General features: G+C 48.1%; 1 protein-coding gene across 3 annotated transcripts in view; it reads left to right on the top strand.

Annotated features, from left to right (window-relative positions):
• Window positions 1–7,362: 7,362 nt before the first annotated feature.
• Window positions 7,363–9,030, top strand: part of MGAT4A (alpha-1,3-mannosyl-glycoprotein 4-beta-N-acetylglucosaminyltransferase A) — an 86,245-nt gene continuing 84,577 nt past the window's right edge. Inside the window, exons 1-2 of one of the 3 annotated variants that reach the window (XM_079111332.1) lie at window positions 7,590–7,823; window positions 8,161–8,320. The gene's annotated coding sequence lies outside the window, so the exon portion shown is untranslated. Of the gene's footprint in view, window positions 7,444–7,589; window positions 7,824–8,160; window positions 8,321–9,030 lie in introns of those variants that run through there. The other 2 variants (XM_079111333.1, XM_079111334.1) reach the window with 2 other exon arrangements.

The following is a 9,030-nucleotide window of genomic DNA, read 5'->3' as shown; positions in this document are numbered from 1 at the left end:
GGCGCCGTCCAAGTGTTCAGGCCCTCTATCCTGCTAGTGGCCACCTTTGCGAGGCCATGCCAGGATCACACACAGAACTCTGATTATCTGTGTCTGTGTATTATTGGATGGATGATAAGGAAATGATACTCAATAAATTTGCTCACTTGGTGTGTAAAAGCTTTGGAAGACTCGGAGTCCACAGGAGGAAAACCAATGGGAACAAAATGTTCTTGGTGTTGAAAGAAAGGAAGGAGCAATTATTCGGTTGCTGAAATCAGTCAACTCAGGAAATCACGGTGCTCTGGCTAGAGGCTGGGCCCAGGCTATGAACCAGCCTGGGACCCCAAGGAGGAAGACCCCCGATGGTGTGAGACCTGAGTTCTGCTGGGAAGAGGCCTTTGTGTTGTAACTCAACTGTGTTTGGGGTTCTGGCACCTCTCTAAAACTTATTCTTCAGCTCTATAACCAGGAAGAATGTCTCTGCTCCAGGGTAAGATGTAAACTTCGCTCCTCCATCCCATTCGGAACCAGAGGAAGCTCACGCAATGTGCATCTTCCATAAGCATTTAAGAACACAAAACATGTTCCTGTCGAAACACTTTGAAAGATTTTTTTTTGTTTCCAAAAAACTAGGTTTACCATGCACTCTGGGGATATTACCATGGAGTAGTTTATAGATCCTTCCACGGACTGAGATGTCGTTTTTGGACAGCATTCTGGAGTTCTTGCAGTCCCTGACCTCCCATATTCCTTATATAGATGTGGGCTTGAACAAGTCTATTGAATGGAGTGTTCATAGTTCTGGAAGATTCTTTTCTCTGAAGAGGCACTTCTGAAGTGATCTGGCATTTCACCAATTCCCTCTGAGACATTAATATCAGTACTTTCAATCACGTCCTGAAGAGAACTTTCTTTCTCCACTCTCCTTTATCCTTTATCAAGCCTTGTGATTTTAATCCTAGATCACCGTAAAATTTAAATCAGGAGGAAAACAACACAGAAGCAAATGTTTATTATGTGCCTTTACTAGAGACAGAGACTGGGCAGGTCATTGCTCTCAGTCATTTTCTTTTTTATTATCCTAAGTCCCATTTTTTTCATTCAAGTTAAAAACATTGCATTGACTCTGTCGCTGGCATCATTCGTATCAGACTTTCTCTGTCCAATTCATCCTTTTCCCATAGATTTTATGTTTGAATATTTTTATTAATATACTTTACCATTTGTTTTTGGTTAACGTAGTCGCCTCTGAATACTCTGCTCTCACGTTGCTTCTCTATTCGGGAATCTTCAGAGCGCCCCGTACCCCCCGCTGACCCGCAAACTGTCCTGCACGCTCTCGTGGCCTGTCATGATTCTGCCCAGGTCCTCCATCTTGGTCGGGCCATCCTGCCCAGGTGCCCAGAACACAGAGGGGGCACTGCCCTCTTTGTGCCTCGGTGCTGCTTCTCTTGTAAAGTTTATTTCCCTCTCCCCTACAACTGTCCAAATCCTACTCTTGTCCTTGGAGGTTCAGAACCAGTCTTTCCTCTTCTGTCAATGGTTGTTTGCAGAAAAGCTCCCAAGCGCATGGGATCCATTGATAAGTGAGATCATCCCTGACCTCCAGCAGAGTAACAGCCGAGTGAAAGAGGCAGATAAGTCAGCAGGTAAGGATGCTGTGCTGCCCAGTCTTTTTCACTTAGTAAAATGCAGAGAAAATGATTATGTTCCCCAGGGCACACTGGGTCTGCTTGTGCCTGGAGGCTTCAACAGCCCCAGGTCCCACTCAGCCACTCTCAGGGATGAGAGGCTCTTAAGTTTGTTCTTCCGCCAAGCAATAGGTACATCACGCCAGCCTGGAAACTCAAATTGAGAAACGCACTGGTAGGCACAAGGCCACTGGGCAGTGGATACTTTTCCCAGGTTTGGGGCAAGGGACAGACTTTCTGGGCAGGTGACATCAAGCTCAGTCTTGAAAGATGTAAGCAGGTCAAAGAGGGCAGGGGAGTGGGAGTGGAGGGGGGTCTGCCAGAGGCAATGTCCTGGGCCCTATGTGGAGTGGACAGTGTGACTCAGCCTGAGGGGAGGTTGGAAAACAGCTCTAGGGGTGAGATGAGGAGGGTCTTGGGTTCCTCCAACCAGACTTTAAACTCTTGGGGGTCAGAACCACATTTTACAATCCTGTGTCTTTGGAAGTATTGATCCCTAGGTGAGGGCTGAATACAGGGTCATCGTTTGATAGAAAAGTCTCTACCAGTGATACTGTTGTGACAGCAGCGTGAGACACGTGAATGGTCTCTTTTTGAAGCCATGCCAGTAGGAGAGGTGTCTTCTAGAGTCTGTATGAATCTCACTTAAGCTGAAAGATCTGAGGTTTACAGTTATCTCGCCCTGGTGTTTCCGGGACAAACTTTTGGTTTTGATTGAAAGAGTGCTTTAAATCTGACACTGGCTGGTTATTTACCCCTCATTTTTAGTCGCATGTGCTGCCTTTCTGTAGTCCAGTCTGTGACGCTGGGGTTAGCTAGTCATATTTCCTGGGCTCCATCACCAGCTGGCTTCCTATAAGGGGGAGGCTCTGGTGGGGGGATCAGAAGGTGGAGGAAGGAGAGTGACTTCCTGCTTCTGCCTCCCCCACAAGTGTGGCAGTTGATGCAGGTGGCTGGCAACAGCGGCCAGAGCAGGGGGGAGGGCAAGTCCTGCTTCCTGCTGTCCAGGTTTTCTGGGTTTCCAGAACCAACAGCAAGAGTGTATCAGCACAGGCAAGCTCAGGATCCCCAGCCTAGAAGCTTCTGTCCTTGGGAATCCATCCTGTTTCCTCTTTGATCTTCAGGTCTGTTTTTTTCTTCACTGGGTTTTCCAGTCCTCCCAACACCTTTTTCACAACCCCTCTGTCCAAAATATCTGACAGAGTCTCCCTGGTCCTGCTCCTTCCTCTTCTCTCCTTCCTAGTCTTCTGTCCCCTCCATCTCCTCTTCCTTCTTCCTTCTTTTTCTCCCTCCCTCTTCTTCCCCCACCTTCTCTCCTTCTCCTCTTCCTCTTCCTCCTCTTCTTCCTAACTGAAATCCAATGTACTTACCTGCAGGGTTTGTTCAGTTGCCCTAAAAGAATGTAAAGAAAAATCTGAGGCCATGAAAAGGCAGATTTTGTTGCCCAGATAACTAGAACTCCAGTAGTGGTAGTCGTGGTTTGGGTATATTAGGTGAGAAATGGTTTTTATCCTGTTTGAAATGCATTGATAGATTAGCATGGTTGAACTGCTCAAACTGGTTTTATACATGGGTGGATTTCAGATGCACAGCTGTTGCTGCCGCATCTTTTACAAATTCACAAAAGAAGACAAAGGAAAAACAAAAGTAGAACCCAGAGCTCTGTGATTCTCTGGCACACAGTTCCCTTCCATTATGCCTTCTGAGTATACATCAAATGGAATAAAAACAAGTGAATCAGCTTTATTGGTGTAGCTAAGTCACAAGATGAGAGTGATCCCTCCAGCTTCTTAGACCATCTTGGCAGGGACTTTTTCTGTCCCAACATTGCCGATTGTTCTTGGGAAGGAGCCTATTCTCAGCAAGATAGTTGGGTTCTCTTTTTTGTTTTGGTTCCCTTGAAAAACTTCAGCAATGCCTTGTACACATTATGTAAACACAACTGGCCACAGCATTTAAATATGATAAGCTCTTAAGATTCCATCACTAGGGGGCCACACAATCTGGCTTTTGTCTGAATAATCTAATAGGTAAATTTATCCCAGAGATGTGAATGTGATTTAGGAAAGGCATCTTTCATGAGCAAAGGTGAGAGGAAGGAGAATAAAAATTAAGGATAATTTAGCTCTCTGCTGTCCTTCATCTGTATAGACCTTAATTTCCACATAGAGTTGAATTGTAAATGTGGTATTTGGTTCCATTTGCATTCCTTTTCATTGATTTCTTGGGCTGCATGTGACCTGTCTGATGACAGGAGAGAAACTGTTGCTGTGTCTGAAACATATTGCAACTAATAAAGGATCCATAGATTATTCTGGCCCATCCTGGTCCCAGGTCCACGGTTGCTTCTGGATGAAAGCCATAGAGTGCACTGTCTGTCAGTTAAAATAAGATGTCTCCTACCCTCTACATACATCATTTAAAACAGACAGGGTGAACCTCCTGAAGTGATTCCTCTTGAAGGCTCTACACTGAAAAAGGATTCCACTTCAGCCAGGAGCGAAGACTTCAGAATCACATTTATAAATGCTCATAAATGATGCAAGTCTGATTGTTAATGCAGGAATTGGGGGTAGAGTAGCAAAGAACCAGAGATCCTGTGCTTGATTTCTTAGAAGCTGATTGATATAGACATGGCCTCACCAGCTAGCACTCACCATCAAAGAGATAAAAGGCAAAGATTCATTTCCTGTGTGGTGTCTGCTTTTAGCTTAACTGTCACTTCCAGGAAGGCTTCCCTGCCTGGAGGATCTAATTAATGGCCCCATCCTCTCTGCTGTCCCAGCCTTGTGTACGTATGGCACTGTGGTTTAATCACTTACCAGTGTCTTCCACTAGTTTGTGAACACTTCATGGGGAGGTGCCAGTGGCCTCTGTAATCATAGGCCTCAGAAAAAGTTGAGGAATAATGAAAATGTTGGTGGAAAGAAGAGGTACCATGTGGCAGCTTTGCTGGGGACAGACTCTAAAATGGTGAGGTGACAGGCAGAACTTCTTGGCTATAATTCCACTGACATTGTAAAATAAAGGTCAGGAGAAGGTAAACCCAGAAACTGCGGAAGTGGAGAAGAAACAACGAGGGGTGGTGGCAAAGGGAATTCATCATGGAAAAGATAAAGAACAAAATCTGTGGGATTCTGTGGGGCTTGGATGGACAGTCTTTGATTGTTAATTAAACAGATGTAGCTGGAAAGATTCAATCTTGTGTACTCTGCAAAAGTAAGACGAATCATCAATTCACACCCACACCTGGGAGGCGTGTCTTCCTGAATATTCTGATTTGTTAGGACCACTAGCTGAAATCTACAGCTTTCCTGAGCAACAGGATGAACAGTTTGACACAAGTTTAACCATATTTTCTTAGAAAACCTGTTCTACACCAGCTGGAATAGTGACAAAGTATCAAATAGACCCTGGCAAAGCAAGACAGTTGTGTTGTTTCTGTTTACTTTTGTCCTGGCTTTGCTACTAACCAGAGTTCAGGGGGAATTTCTTCTGTCTTTCTGAATAAGTCAGCCAGTCTGTAACTGAAGCTTATCTGCCCTCTTTCCTTTCCTTTCTCCTCTGACATATGTCTCTGACATATGGTTTCACTTCCCTCCAAGAGGAAAATAAATGGAGAAGAGGGAGAGAAATACATCTTTTTACTATTCATCCACACAACAAGATTTTGTCCATTGCTAAAGGAGGGAGCAGAGGCAATGGAGTGTTATACAGGCTCTAGAATCAGACAGACTTGGATTTGAATTCTGATTTGGCCATTAAGAGTTGCCCCAATTACTGTTTGTCTCTGCCAAATTACTTAATTTCTCAGGCCTTAAGTTTCCTCCTCTGTAAAATAGGGATTATGGTGGCTACTTTTGCTATTTGGTCTTTTGGTCAATCCTGTGGAAGTAACTTGGGAACGTTCTCTCAAATGGCAACGCTTTCTTCATCTGCAAAGAGTCGTTTGTTTGTCATGAACAGGGTGTTCAGGAAACAGCATTTCAAAGACTGAAAACTAATAGACAATGTCATTCTGAAGGAGTTTTTATTCCCCAACAAAATTCCTTTACTTTTAAGATAACAGTAATTAATAATCAGGATATACATGGGAGCACTGTACAGCAAGGCCCAGGGGAGCCTACTTCTAGTTGAAAGCATGATACAGCCAACAATGTGTCAAACGTTGCATCAGTCTTTATTATTTACATCTGACATGAAATCTGTCATCAGCTTGCTGCCTGGTAATGTGTGTGCCATAGAATATAGGAAACCAGGCTCTGCGTCCCCAAGTAGAGATTAAAGTTGTCATTGGGTATTATGATTGTTCTGCCCAAGTCAAGTCCACAGTGCTGGAGAGTGGACAAACCTTTGTCTGCTCCTCCTACATCAGTGGGGAAGAGGGGTGTCATGTGTCTCCTTGGACTTTTAAAATAGTTTAACAGTCATGGAGAGAAACCTAACCACAGGAGAATCAAGAAACCCACGCATATCCTAGCTGATTATTAATTACTGTTATCTTGAGACAAAAAAATAAAAGAATTATGTTGGAAAATACAAACTCATTCTGATTGATGTTTTCTCTTAGTTTTCAATCTTTGGATTACTGTTTTCTGAAAAGAATCTATTACCATGGGAGATTGGCACGGCCAACCCAGTCTCCTTGATCTTTTGCCCTTAAACTCCCTGCAAATATTATCTTGCAGGGTAGTTGTAACCACCCTGCGGCACCAAAGATAACACACCCTTCTTGTTTGCACCTAGATCTATTGCTTATGGGCAGTGTGACCTTGGGAAAGCTCTTTAAACTTCTCTGTGCTCCAATTACCTCATAGGAAAAATGGGAGTTAAAATATGAGATGATGCAATTAAAGATGTAACACGATGCTTGGCAGAGAGTAAGTATCCAAAAGATGGTGTGCCCAAGGGTAGTTACTATTAAGTCACGATCCTCATGGATACTACCAAAAAGTGGGGCCAGCCCACCCAGGCTTTCTAAAGATGATTATCTATTTGGTTCTAAAATTAACTTCAAACTTCATGAAAGGGTGATAGATTCAGGTTCGGGAGAAAGGGGCAAAACAGCGTGGCCTAATGGAAAAATCTGGGGCTTGAGTGACCACCCGAATAATAAGCATTGAAATCCTAGCCATGTTTCTTCTTCCTAGGGGCTTAAGTCAATTTTTCCAGTCTCTGCCTCCTCATCGGTAAGTTGGGGACAACGATGCCCATCGCTGGGGCTGTCAGTGAGATGCCCAGAACCGCAGGGCCTCGGAAGCTATTGCTGGATTAGGGCCGGGACTTGTCTGGCCTGGGAGAAGGCTGCCCAGGGACGCGACTCGCGCTGGGGGAAGGGGATGGAACTCCCGGGGCAGCCCGGAATGGTCGGGTCGCGCGCTGGGGCGGAGGCCGAGCGCTCACTCGGCCTTTGTTGGCGGCGGGAGCTGCCTCCGCACACGCCAGGGAGCATCAAAGCCAGATGTGGCGGCGGGGAGTACGCCGAGCGCCCGGAGCCCGGACCCGGGGGCCGAGGAGCGCACCGACCTAGCCGTGACGCCGAATGCAGGGGAAAGATCTCACGAGAGTTATATAGGCCGAGCGACTGCGCCCCTGAGTGACAGCCGGGCGGGCCACTGGCGCGGCGGCGGGCGGCCAATGGCTGCCGGGGTCGCGGGCGGGGCGGGGAGGGGCGGAGCCGCGGCGGGAGGGAGGGGCGCGGCGGCGGCGGCGGCGGCGGCCACAGCAGCTCTGCCTGCGGCCGCGGCGGGAGCGCCGGCGCCAGCGGCAGGTGAGCGGCTCTGGACGGCTGAGACGCGCGGCGGCCTGGCGGCGGGAGCGCAGGGCGGCTGCGCGGAGGGCGCGGGTTGAGGGGCGGCGCCGGCGGCCCGGCTCTGCGGCGCCCGGATTGCGGGAGATCCACCTGCTGGTAACGGAGCCGCGGACGCCGCGGCCCGGCCGGGCGCTGGTGCGCCGGGAGGTGCTCTCGCCTCTGGCGCGCGGGGCTGACCGGGGGCGCCGCCTGGGCCTCGGGGGCGGCGCGGGCCGGGCGCCCTCCTCGCATCGCCGCTGCAGCGCGCGGTGCCTCGCGCCCTCCCGGTGGCCCGCCCGCTGCCCCGTGCGTTCCCGGCGCTCGCCGGGCTCCTCGACTTCGGGGGAAAGTCGAGCAAAGTGTGTGGGTTTCCTGAGGGGAGGGAGGCGGAGGGGGAGCTGCTGGAGGGCCGGGGTCCGCCGCCGCTGGCGGAGTGGGCGCCACCGCGCAGGTGGGGCGGGGGCGAGCGTGCGGGGCGCCGAGGCAGGGGCTGCTCCTGTGAAGTGAGGACCCGATGGTCCGGAGTGGAAGAGCAGCTCCCCGCCAGCCCCCAGGCCTCAGCCCCCTGGATCCGAGGAAGCCGGGGGGGACCCCCGCTCGGTCCAGGTGACTCCACTAGGTGTGCCCGGTGACATCTCGGGCGTGCTTTTATGGCTGGCGGTGGCACCCCGCGCACGCCGGCTCGTGTTCCTCGAGGATGGTGCTTCTCCGGAGCCCCGGCACCGCTTCCCGTCCAAATTGAGGAACGTAAGTAGGTACCAAGTACGTTCTGAACGCCTCCCGAGCCTTCTGCTGCTGCGCTTTTTGCTGTCGGACCAGATCTTGATGAAAGAACGGCACAGTCGTTCGTTGGAAGGTAGAAATCTAAATTTAGAATCAGATAATAGGCGCTGTGTGGTTGATTTCTTCTTCTGGATGTTTAAAAAATAGTGACTAACAGGTTAGTGTGAGATGGGTTTCTTTAACCCACAGGAGTAAATCTGAAAACGCACTGGACCACGAAATTATGTAAGCTGCATTAAAGAAAAAGATTAATCCCTCTTTAAAGGGAAAATAAGTGAATTTTAGCATAATCGTGGGGTTAAACTTATAAAAGCTTACGTCATGGTTTTCACTGATTTGTGGATGTCATGGATTATGCCTTCTATTCTTCAGGCACCTCTGTTTTGTCTGTGGGATGCTGATTAAGGAATATGCCAAATGTTCAGCAGAGTGTTCTCAGAGCCTTGGAGCATACTGAATATTTCAGAGAACACTTTAAAAGGTTTTGAATCCAGTAGTACAAGACTGTAACGACGTAAAATTGTTAAATCTGTTAACAAAACATTTTTCATCATGAGGTCTGGAATTGAAAGTTCCATGCATGCTTGGGAGGATAGAGAAATGACAAGTAGTTTTAGCCATTACCTTTTTTGTGATTTAAAGATTCAAATGTGTTAAATGATAGTCTGAGAGAGTATTCAAGTGCTAGATTAAAATGTTTGCAAATCTGGATACTGATAAAAATGTGGGTCACCTGTGTCTGACAAGCCAGCCTATCCACTGCCTGTGGTGATTTAAGAGCTT

This window comes from Sciurus vulgaris, assembly GCF_902686455.1.
Source record: "Sciurus vulgaris genome assembly, chromosome: 14".
Classification (NCBI taxonomy): domain Eukaryota; kingdom Metazoa; phylum Chordata; class Mammalia; order Rodentia; family Sciuridae; genus Sciurus; species Sciurus vulgaris.
Note: the sequence above shows the minus strand (reverse complement) of the source record. Positions and strands in the feature narration are given on the sequence as shown.